This window comes from Podarcis raffonei, chromosome 3, assembly GCF_027172205.1.
Source record: "Podarcis raffonei isolate rPodRaf1 chromosome 3, rPodRaf1.pri, whole genome shotgun sequence".
NCBI classification, from domain to species: Eukaryota; Metazoa; Chordata; class Lepidosauria; order Squamata; family Lacertidae; genus Podarcis; species Podarcis raffonei.
The window spans coordinates 18,826,872-18,839,594 of NC_070604.1; positions in this window are offsets into that span (position 1 = coordinate 18,826,872).

The window sequence follows — 12,723 nt, forward strand, 5'->3', positions numbered from 1 at the left end:
TCTTCTTGGAATCAAGTATAAACCGCCCTACTAGAAAAGTTATCCAACAAACCCAACTAGCACAGGAACAAGCTATGGAGGATGTCTTCACCCCAGTATGGTTCTGAAATATACTCAGAGTCGAGAGTGGATTTCATGTTCTTTATTCAGCTCATAGTGGTGAGGAGGAATGCAAGTTCCCCTGAAATGTCTGCTTTATATACATTATTTACACAATGGGCCCCACATGATTGGCTAATTCCAGGATTCTCCTGTAGGCCAATCAGGTCGCAGATTCACTTCCACCTGGAGCTGGATTGGGTGGCTCCAGTGGACCAATCAGACTGCTGCATTCTGGAGCCTATTGTTCTAGGACCAATCAGGCTGCTGCATTCTGGAGCCTATTGTTCTAGGACCAATCAGACTGCTGCATTTTGGATCCTATTCAACTCAGTACATAACAGGTTCCCCTTTATTACATACACACAACAACAGGACAATGACCGATCCTCTCCAACATACGAATCAATATGGCTAATCTGACCCAACAACCTAGCCTGCCTCCCTCACACAAATAAGTCACACTGCAATCAACTAAACACAACCAACCAAGCTTGGGAACCCCTAACCTCTCGCAATACCGATAAAAATGAATAAATACGCAAAGGACCTACCCATATGATGCTGACACAACAGCACTCCATACGTTAAGAATAGGCAATAGAACCAAAAAACAATATCCCCATCTCTCTCTCCCTTCCCCTTTCCCCCAGCTGCAAAATGTCTCTCACCAAATGTAAACGAGCTGTGAAAAAGTTGTGGAAAACTATGAACTGAAAATGAAGACAATAGATGTACTCGTTCCCTGTTTGGTTTGTAACACAAACACCCCCAATAAAAACTTTTTTTTTAAGAATAAAAAAGACAGAAAGCAGGTAACTAGAGTTTCAGACTGGACTCTTTCCTAGAGGTGCTGGGGACTGATTGATGGCCCTTTATATGTTCGATTTGCGAGCCCATCCCGAAAGAAAAAATATTTTTAAAAATTGAAGCAATATCTGTCCCCCAGATCAGTCCCAGTGGGAAGTTAAAGTGCACCTTCCCATCCTGAACGTCAGGCACATCTCACCATCACAAACATTGGGGGGTATTCTGATTACATATAATATTATGATCACGTAAGATATACAACTATAACGTTACAAGCTCATAAGAACTCCCATATCCAAAAGACAGTGGCGGAGTTTCATGCTCCGGCACCGGGGATGGAGAGGAGGCGTGGGCGTGGCTGGTGTGCATCCCGGGGGCATGGCGCACATCCCGGGGGCATGGCGCCCAGTGCAGGGAGGGCCAGCCATGATGGCACCCCATTGGGGTCGTGGGGCCGGGGGCAGTGCCCTCTTCCCCCTCTTCCTCCGCCAGTGCCAAAAGAGTCTTATAAACATAGACTGACCTTAGCAGAAAAGGAATTCCCATGTTTGACATCAGCTCCCAAAAATCCTCTTTCTCTTTCCAAGTTGATTTCCCTTTACGTCCCACGTGAAACACTACATCAAAGACAATAGAATCCATTTACAAACATAGTCATGTATCCAATAAAGTACACACATATATAGACAGATGCACACATATATATATTTGTGAAGCATATACAGTGGTACCTCTACTTACGGACGTGATCCGTTCCGGGGTGCCGTTCGCACCCCCAAAAGTCCATAAGTAGAGCGCCGCTTCTGTGCATGCGTGTGATGTGATAGAGCGCTCCTGCCCATGCGCGAAGCACATAGATCACTTCTGCGCATGCGTGAAGTGGTGAAGCTGGAAGTAAACACTTCTGGGTTTGCCGCATTCGTAACCAGAAAAAACACAACGTGAAGCAAACGCAACTCGAGGTATGACTGTACTAAATCAATAAGTAATTAAATCAATAATTGAGCTAACCTTTAATTGGTCCAAGAGGTTCCTTCTACCAACTCAGTTATCTATCAACAACATTGTTCCTTCAACCATTCCAATGAAGTATTAGTTATTTGCACAACATACATTCTTATTCAATGGATCACTGGCCTCTTCAGCAGGGATCTTGTTACATTCTTTATTTGCTGTTACCTCAAGAGTAAAACATGCTGGTTACATGTAGGGCAGTGAAATGCAAAATAAGGCAGGGCTCCTCTTACCTGTAGCAATTCTGTAGTGGAGGAAGTTTCACCAGGTGTGGCTGTTTAAAGTAAATGAGCTCTATCCTCTTTTTTAAAATTTGGTGTGTGTGTGTGTGAGAGAGAGAGAGAGGGGGGGGGTGTATTTTGAGATTGTTTGATACTATGTGAGAGTTCAGGATAACCAGGAAAAGCTGTTAATAGACCAGTACCGGTTCTTGAAAGCAACAAGCTATAGGAACAGGGCCAGAGAAAGTAACCCATAATGGTCATATCTACCAACATGCAGTTCCTATCCACAAGGAGGAGCACAAATCCAGACCAGGAGCTCCCAGCGCTTTTTCAGATGCTAAGCTCGTCCTTAAAGCCACATCACTCTTCCCAGGTGTTGAAATGTAAGGTAAAAGGTAAATGACCCCTGGATGGTTAGGTCCAGTCAAAGGTGACTCTGGGGTGCGGTGCTCATCTCGCTTCAGCAGAGGAAGCCGGCGTTTGTCCACAGACATCTTTCTGGGTTGTGTGGCCAGCATGACTAAACCGCTTCTGGTACTGTCTCCTGGTGTAATACACCCTGCCCGGCATTTACTCAGCTCACCTGTGCCTTCTCAGCTATATAATTTTTTTCAGCTGTTTCTCACCCATTTGCCATTTAGCTAGGCTACAACACAGCCAAAAGCCTGCTAGAAAAAATTCCAGTGTGCTGCTTACATACGCCAAACATTTACTGACTTCTTCAAGGTTCAAGCACACTGTTTGGAGGATCAGGGCAACTGTTAAGCATCTCTCAGTACCTGAAGGTCAAGGAATATCCAGAACAGCACTCATTGCTTAGACGGGGGGGGGGGGGGGTCTATTATAAAACTAATAAAGCTTAAGCTTCAGGGCCCGTGATCTCAGAGGGGCTCCAGAAGTGACTTTCATCAACATTGCTTCAAAATTTTAGGTCTAGTAGACCCAGTTTGAGGCACATGACTCAAAAACTATAAGGCATAGGAAATTCTTATTCACACCAGAGACTTTGTCATGTGAGATAATCCAGTACAGCAATTTTAATCAAAATCTGAGGTGGTGTAGTTATTTCTTTTTTAAAAAGTTGTGGTGATCTGTCATGGAATAATCCCAATGAAGAAGATAACCATGGTTACCCAGACCTCACTGCCCCCTGTAACAGTTCAAGCTTCTGGGCCTGAAAAATGTAGGTCTACTACTGTGTTTAGAAGATCCAGTAGTCATAGCAAAGGAGGCACCCTGGGGATTGAGGACCAAGATCACACAGCAAGACTGAAGCACACACAAAACAACTTGTACATAAAGTGCTGTTGTATTTTTAAAAATGGATGTAAGGAAACATGAAACCAATGTATGTGAGCCTCCAGAAGGTGTTGGACTACAGTTCCCATCATCCCTGACCATTAGCTTTGTGGGTTGGGATTAATGGGAGTTGGAGTCCAATAGCATTTGGAGGGCCACAGGTTCCCCATCTCTGTACTGGGTAATATCTCTAGGACTTAGGTTTGCCAGCTCAGGAGCATTCCAGACCCTGATAGTTTTGCAAATGTGCTAGCAGTTTAATTGCTGCACCCCATTCAGTTTGGAATGGGGGACCACATGTTGAGATTCTTGCATTGCAAAGAGGTTGGACTAGATTTGGGGGCTATGATTCTATAGGAGAAAAGAAAATGGTAGGTACGGACAGATAATACACAACTCAGCTACATATATGTTGATTGAACAAGGGTAGGAGCAATCCTCCAGATGTTCTTGGAATCCAACTCCCCATCATCCTTGACTATTGGCCATGGTGGTTAAGGCTGATGGGAACTGGAGCCCATCAAGGTATTGAGGGCCACAGGTTCCCCTCTTCTGGTCAAAGAGTGGGATGGCACCTAGCCAGTCCAAACAACTCAAGAGTGAATGGAGAAACACCTCCTCTTTGAGATCCAGTCTCTTAGGTGCTACACTTGGCTCTGAAATGTGACAGATAGCCTTGGACCAGTCTACTGCCACTCAGTGGGGTGACTTATACCTCGCTAATTCCTTAGGGCAGTGGTTTTCAATCAGTGTGCTGTGGCACCTTGGGGTGCCTTGAATGACGGACAGGGGTGCCACGGGCAACACTTGCCTCTGACCCTCTTTCCTCCCCTTTGGTGCCTTCTCACATCTCTGCCAAACACTTGCCCAGCTGCTTGCTGCAGCATCCCTGGCTACAAGCTCCCCAGGTGAACAGTGCCTCTAGGGCTGGCCCTGGGGTGCTGTGTTGCCAGGAGCTGAGGTGGCCTCCAAGTGAGCAAGCAAGTGGACAAAGGAGCCCAGCCATCCAGTCCACCAGTCCTTGCTGTTGGGAATGGTCAGACAAGTGCCAGGGCCCTGTGGGGCAGTGTGAAGAGGCACCTCTCTTTGGGGCGGGGAGAGGGGAGCTCAGAGATCAGGGGCAGCAGCAGTGGCTGCCCAGAGGTCTCTCAAGGAGAGGGGAGAGGACAGGAGACTGAGGGAACACCCCACAAGGGAGGGTGCTCGAAAAAGGGCGAGAGTCTGCCAGCTCTGTCAGCAAGGGGTGACATAACTGGCCTCCTGAGACCTACAGGGGTGCCGTGGACTCAAAAAGGTTGAAAACCTCTGCTTTAGGGAGAAGGGTGGAGTCTGAATGTGATCAATAAACTGTCATGATCCAGAGAAAGTTTATCAAGTGTAAGGTAAAGGGAGCCCTGACCATTAGGTCCAGTTGCGGACGACTCTGGGGTTGCGGCGCTCATCTTGCTTTGTTGGCCAAGGGAGCCGGCGTACAGCTTTCGGGTCATGTGGCCAGCAGGACTAAACTGCTTCTGATGAACCAGAGAAGTGCACGGAAACGCCGTTTACCTTCCCAACAGAGAGGTACCTATTTATCTACTTGCACTTTGACGTGCTCTCGAACTGCTAGGTTGGCAGGAGCAGGGACCGAGCAACGGGAGCTCACCCCGTCGCGGGGATTCGAACCGCGACCTTCTGATTGGCAAGTCCTAGGCTCTGTGGTTTAACCCACAGCACCACCTGCGTCCCTTTATCAAGTTTAAGTCCCAATGAAACCAGCTTAATTCCCACTCATTTGAATGTGGCTTGATTTACAGCTGATTTGCTTGGGGCTATAGGGCACCAATAGTGTGCTGGAGTTTTATCCTCCCCAGTTACAAGCTGTTGTTTTTAAATGCCCCAAACACTGGATAGATGGACTATTTTTTAAAGTCAAACAGGAAGCAAAAAAATAAAATAAAATAAATACTGCAACCTCTTGACATGTTAAATAAGAGTTTTTCCAGGTCTGGTATGCATAACAATGGCTGCATTTTTCTTTAATAAGACTTATCATCCTAATATAGCAATCTAGCCTTTGTGCAGATAAGAGGAGCAGGATATCTGATATAACCTAGGCACCAAGCATGGGTATCGGATGTTAAGGTAAGAATGATACTTTTTTTTCCCCTGGCATGGTCCATAGCCAAATAAGCTGCACTTGAAGTTGGATGCTGAGGTGTTTATTTAATGTGGGTGCAAACTTGATGACCATTGTTACTTTGGTAATGATTTGCATCATTAGCATGCCTACTCTGTATGCCTGAAGTTCACGACAGATTGAGGCAAATTCAGAAAATTCAGTGCTTTCTGAAATAGAACACTGACTGGGCGTGGTGGCGAGATGCCATAGTCACAGACCATGAGAGAAATTCAGCGTTGTGCTATGTTGATCGTTCTATCAGGAACCATCCCATTCTCCTTCTCCATGTGCTGTTCTGGCGGTTCTCCCAACACCCCTCAGAGCCAACTTCAGGGTGTTGTGGGAGAAGAGGGGGGGGAAAGCTCCATTGTGCAAATGGAAGTTCTTCTATGGATTTCCACTGATGGGACACATTGGTTGCATTCCACCCTATGTATTCACTGAAATCCATGGGATCGCTTCAAAAACAGTTTGGAGCAACAACAACAAAAGACTTGTGGTTTGCAAATCCAGTAACCTTGTCAAAATAAATATTTTTTTAAAAAAGAAATTGTCCAGTAGCACCTTGTTGTTGTTGTTGTTTAGTCGTTGAGTCGTGTTCGACTCTTCATGACCCCATGGACCAGAGCACACCAGGCACTCCTGTCTTCCACTGCCTCCCGCAGTTTGGTCAAACTCATGCTGGTAGCTTCGAGAACACTAACCATCTCGTCCTCTGTCGTCCCCTTCGCCTTGTGCCCTCCATCTTTCCCAACATCAGGGTCTTTTCCAGGGAGTCTTCTCTTCTCATGAGGTGGCCAAAGTATTGGAGCTTCACGATCTGTCCTTCCAGTGAGCACTCAGGACTGATTTCCTTCAGAATGAATAGGTTTGATCTTCTTGCAGTCCATGGGACTCTCAAGAGTCTCCTCCAGCACCATAATTCAAAAGCATCAATTCTTCGGAGATCAGCCTTCTTTATGGTCCAGCTCTCACTTCCATACATCACTACAGGGAAAACCTTAGCACCTTAGAGACCAACTTAGTTTGTTCTGGGTGTAAGCTTTCGTGTTCATGCACACTTCTTCAGGTATGCCAGTAACCTTGTGTTCAAGATCCAGCTACCAGGATTCTAAGTCCTATCTTCTGCTCACATACATCATATAGCAAATGAGGAATGTCAGGGAGAGTCTGTTTGATGGCCCTGTGAGGGTGTCTGGATGAGGGAGACCTGAGTTTGAATGCTTGGCCATTGAGACTTGCATTCAGCAAGGTCACCCCCTGCCCAACTTCATTCACAAATCTGCCAAATCTGAGGACAACATGAAAAGGACTGCAAACAAAGCACCCTGAGCCTTCATGAGAGGTTGGAAGGTAAGAAAGGAATCAAATAACTTCATATTATTTGAGTGTTGTAAGGGATAGTCGTATTGTGGCCGCAATCCAACTCAGAGCCAAGCACATTGGAATGTGGCTGCATAGGATGAGATCACTATACTACGATCTCTGACCATTGGCCATACTGGATGGCAATCATGGGAGGTGGAATCCAGCAACCTCTGAACAAGAGGCAGGAGGCGGAGCCTGTGAATAACAGGATCACTGCCTGGCAAACCAGTGGTAATCTTGGTGAGATAGGAACAGAGTTGAGTGGAGCCTGGTGACAACACCTGGGGAAGGTAATGAGCTCATGAGGAAGAGCCTTGTGACCATGTCATTGGAGAAATGGAAACTCGGTGGCAAATGTTCTCAAGCCAAGCAGAGAGCAACTCCTTCCATTCTGATATTTTAGTTCTGCCTAGGAAGATCCTGAGAAGCAAGCTAAACCTATGTTGGCCAAGGCTGATGGGAGATGGGGTCCAACAGCGTCTTTGAAGGCCATAGATTCCCTAGCCATTGCTGAAACTTCAGGTCAACCCCTCTGACTTAGCAACCCAAGATGAAGGCTGTGCTATACAAGAGGGGTTCATAACTTTCATCAACAGCGCTAGTTCTAAGCATACCACTTGGAAATAAATCCTATAGTTTTTGGTGGGTCTCATTTCCCAATGAACTTGTTTAGAAGGCAGTAGAAATCTCAAAATGGGCACACTTGATTAGATTGTGCACCTTGGGTCTCCAAATGCTGGTAGTCTACTACTCATTTCATCTTTGATGGTTCACTGTGATGGTTGGAGTTATTGGAAGCAAATGGTCCAATGACTTCTGGAAACACATGGTTGAGGAACGCAGGTCTACACCACTGTATCCCATAGCTGCAGGGAAATTATTCTGCAGACGTTGCAGTGCTTGGATTGTAGAAGGAATCTAGACGCCTTACTTATGTTGTCACACCTGGCTACTGCTTTTAGGTGACTACAATTTGGCTATAATTTTGAAGGAGACAGGAGCTGGGGCTGTAATTTGAGCAGTGAGCATTTGCAATGTTTCTTGAGAGCAGCTAATGATCTAAAGTCTTCCAGTGATGATAATTAAAATTATAGTTTCATGAGGATACAGGAAGTAGATGAAGGCAAGCTGAAAGTCCACCAATTGAAAGTAAATCATTGTTTACTTGCCTCAACGGTGCAAGGAATTACGAGTTTTCATTCAAGCAGAGGTGTCCTGACACATTTCCACCACAGGAGGGCAGGCATTTCCAAACAATTATTATTATTTTTTAAAATATATATGTAAAAAAAAAAATTCCTGCATCCCAAGGGGAAAAATCAATTAAAGAACTAGGGACTATATCCACAAAAGGTGCAAACCTTTCAGTACTCCGCTCTTTTTCATGTTTGGCAAGTCAGAAAAAATACTTCTGGAGTGGTAGATGCTATTTTACAGTGGGGGTTGGAGCCTGGTAGGTATCATTGGAACTATGTCCATTTGCACCCATCTCCTCTGTAGATGGGACACAGGTGGCGCTGTGGGTTAAATCACAGAGCCTAGGACTTGCTGATCAGAAGGTCGGTGGTTCGAATCCCCACGACGGGGTGAGCTCCCGTTGCTCAGTCCCTGCTCCTGCCAACCTAGCAGTTTGAAAGCACATCAAAGTGCAAATAGATAAATAGGTACCACTCCGGCGGGAAGGTAAATGGCATTTCCGTGCGCTGCTCTAGTTCGCCAGAAGCGGCTTAGTCATGCTGCCCACATGACCCGGAAGCTGTACACCGGCTCCCTCGGCCAATAAAGCGAGATGAGAGCTGCAACCCCAGAGTTGGTCACGACTGGACCTAATGGTTAGGGGTCCCTTTACCTTACCTCTGTAGAACCCCACTGCAGCAGCTGTTTGCAAGCCATCAGGAGGAAGGTAACTTTCCTTATAAAGCAAGAGGATTTCTCCCCTGATTTTTAATTCACAAAAGTAAGTCCATGGAGGGAACAGCTTTGGTTCTGGGCTTTGGATCATGGTCACTGGACAACGACTTACAGGTGCAACGAAACCTTTCTCATTGCAGTTTCTGTGTTGATTCCGCTGTGATGTAATATTTTTAAAATAATAATAATAATAAGCACAATTACTCTGCCAGTGGGAGAATACCCTCTGATTCTGTCACTACTGTTCTTTTCTTTTTTAAAAAGGTATGTTGCACATAATCAGTTTCAAATGCCTTCCATACGAAGCAGACATCTCATGTTGCAATCCCTCGAAAGAATCCTGTCTACTGGGGATGAACCTGAACAGTGGTGGATTGTGATCTGGGGTGCGATCCATGCCATCCCGAAGTCTATAGAATCACAGAATTGTACAACTGGAAGGGACCATGAGGGTCATCTAGTCCAACCCCCTGTGATGCAGGAATTTTTCACCCAAAGTGAGAATTGAACTCGCAACCCTGAGATTAAAAGTCTCATACTCAACCAGTTGAGCCACAAGACCACTCCCATTGCTTTGTGCTCTTTAGTGGTAATTGGCAAACATGGATAAGTATGAGAAATGCTGGCTTAGCCAAGTCTCCTCTCTTTAGGGCTGCCTTCCCCAACATGGTGCCCTCCAGATGTTGTGAACCACGACTTCCATCTGCCTTGGCCCACGTGGTTATATTGGCTGGGGTTGTTGGGAACTGTAGTCCAAAACATTTTAAGGGCGCCCAACTGGGGGAGTGCTAATATAGGTCATACGTAATGAAACACAGCTTGAACAAATAGCCATGACTTTTGCATATGGGGAACGGGCATCTAAATCAGCGATAAGCAACCTGTGGGCAGTTCAGTTCAGAGAGTCATAGAATCATAGAGTTGGACAGGACCCTGAGGATTATCTAGCCCAGCCTTTCTCAACCTGTGTGTCCCCAGATGTTGTTGAACCACAACTCCCATCACCCCTAGCTAGCAAGGCCAGAGCTCAGGGATGATGGGAGTTGTAGTCCAACAACATCTGGGGACCCACAGGTTGAGAACCGCTTCTAGCCCAATCTCCTGCAATGCAGGAATATGCACCTGCCCCATATGGGAACTGAACCTGCAACCTGCAGTATCCCTGGCCTTTGGCCATGCTGCCTGGGGCCGATGGAAATTTGGAGCCCAGCAGCATCTGATTTGCATGACATAAGGGGAAGAAGAAACCTCAAGTCCAGGTATTAAATGGAGGAGCCCTCCAGGCCTCTCTGCCTGACTCCAGGCCAAACCTCCTCTCCCCAGAACACACCCCTCGCTGGCCTTCCTTCACACCTTCCTTCAGAATTTTTGCCAGACTGGGATGTATCTTTGGACTCTGGTCACGCCTCTCGCTGGCATGGATGAAGGACAGTGAGGGGTGTCTGCAGAAACTAGCATAATGCAGAAACTAGCATAATGTGCAAAGGTGAGGTTTTCACATGCTGCCTCTGCACGCTTTTGCCTCTGGCGCAGCCCATCACCAGCAGATGCAAGGTTGTTGCCTGGAAGGGAATGCAGCTCTTAAGGTTAAAAAAAAATGTTCCCCACCCCAATATCAAGTATGGGTGCCTGAGAACAAGAATACATGCCAGCCTTCAAGGGCTGGGTTAAAAATTAACCCAAAGCCTCTGCCATTGGAAGACCCTAAGCAATTCAGGTTTTCTCAGCTCATCTATGGGATTCATAAAGACCAGTCCTCCGAGCAGGAATGAATGAGAAAAATGTTTACATATCAAGATGTGCGTATCAAAACTGCCAAGCTGTATATAATCTGCAGAAGCTGGGGTTCTTTGGGACTATCTGTTCTTGGGTGTTTAAGAGAATCATTTGTTCCTCACCTGTTCCTCAACTTGAACTGATGCCAGGGTTTTCTGCGCAAAACTATGTCACTTGTGCACTATTTTTTAATTTTATTTATTTCTTTATTAAATTCATACACCACCCTTCATCAGAACATCTCAAGGACATCTCACAGAACAAAATGCAAGATAAAACACAAGTAAATAATTAAACCAAAACAATACCCCCCTTCCCACAGACATATTTAAAGGGCTTTAGGGTATTAATCAGCCAAAGGCCTGGTTGAAGAGGAACTTTTTTTTTGCCTTGTGCCTAAAAACATATTAAGGCAGCCACTAGATATTTGCAAATTGTGTGAAGCCTTGGAATTGCAGCTGAAAAAGACACTGGATCGGTTCTGACAAGTTTTCTGCCACTGTGTACTATAATACTTGCAGTTGTCACGTGGCGAGAATCGAGTGCAACGGAGCTGTCTAAAAAGGAGCTTGGTCCATAACAATCACCACAATTGAAGTTGCAATTTGTTGGAAACTTACCTAGGACTAAATATCTCACTGAGCACCAGTGGGGCTGACCTCCAAGGAAATTTACCCATGTTCACAATGCTAACCCTCATGGGGCAGGCTGCAATTTGTACAATGGGAGTTGTCTATGGAAACCATTATTGTACTGGGCTCTTTGTACAAGGAGTGTGAAGGAGCAGATAGAATGGTTGGCCTTTTCACCAGGGAGTAACTGGGCTCAGCCATGGCATTTGCTGGTTGGTCTCTTACAAAATTGTTCTGAAAACAAAACAGGGCTACCTCTCTGAACTCCTTGGAGGAAGCATGGGAGAAAGACTTGACCAATGCACTGAGAAGTCAACATACCCTAGGAAAACCACTGGCTGGCTTTGACCTGGTGTGGCATTAGCAATTTAAACGGGGTGTTGGCTGGTCAACTAGGGGTGTGAAGCCTGCAAACCCTACAAATGTTGCTGGACTGCACACTCCCATCTTCTGCACCATGACTACTGGGCAGTGCTGTTTGGGGGTGATGGGAGTGGCTCCTAGGATCCCCAATCTGGTGTAAATAAAAGCGGCATTTCAAATTCTTGGTGGGAGGGGGTCTCCTTAAATTAGAAGACTGGGTGTTACCAGAGTTCTGCATCATCTTCTCTATTCTCGTTTTCTGTAGAACACCCTACAGAGTATGTTTCGTGCACAGGTGGATATTATGTCATTTCCTCACTGTGTTTGGATTCTGTCAAGTGCTCTGATTCCCTTTCTTTGACCTTCATACCTTCAAAGACAGTAAACACGTAAATCCCACCCCACGAAGCTAATCCGATTTGCAGAGGCAGGACCTGTGAATTGCTCTACTTCTCCCCCTCCACGTATAGACAAAAGGGACATATATAATGGATCATTGTTCAAGCCTTCCGTCTCCTCTGAACTGCCTCTGCTGTTGCTCCAGGGCCAGGCCTTCGGTGGCCATAAGGCGAAGCAAAGCTGCTCTACTCCCGCACTGCCCGCTCTGATCCGAGGAAAGGGGAACAGCTTTCTGGATCACCCAAAAGTCCCAGCAGAAACTCTACGAAACGGCTCCCCTTTTGTAGCCCCCTGCCCCCAGCACCGGAGGATTGACTTCTGAGCAAAAAGACAGCAGGAAGAACTTTCTGACAGTAAGAAACAGTGAAACAGACATATTCCCACGAGAGGCGGGGGACTCTCCTTCCTCGGAGGTTTTTAAACAGAGGTTGGGTGGTCCTTTGTCTTGTATGATTTAGTTCAGATTCCCGCATTGGTGGGGGCTGGACTAAATGACCCTCAGAGTCCCTTCCAACTCTGCAATTCTAGGATTCCAGGATTGTGAGGCACGTTGAGAATTTGATTTTGCACGCTTAGGCTGCCTGCACATCATCCGTTTAAAGCGCGCGACTTCCCCACAAAGACGCCTAGGAACTATAGTTCACCCCTCACAGAGTTCCAATTCCCA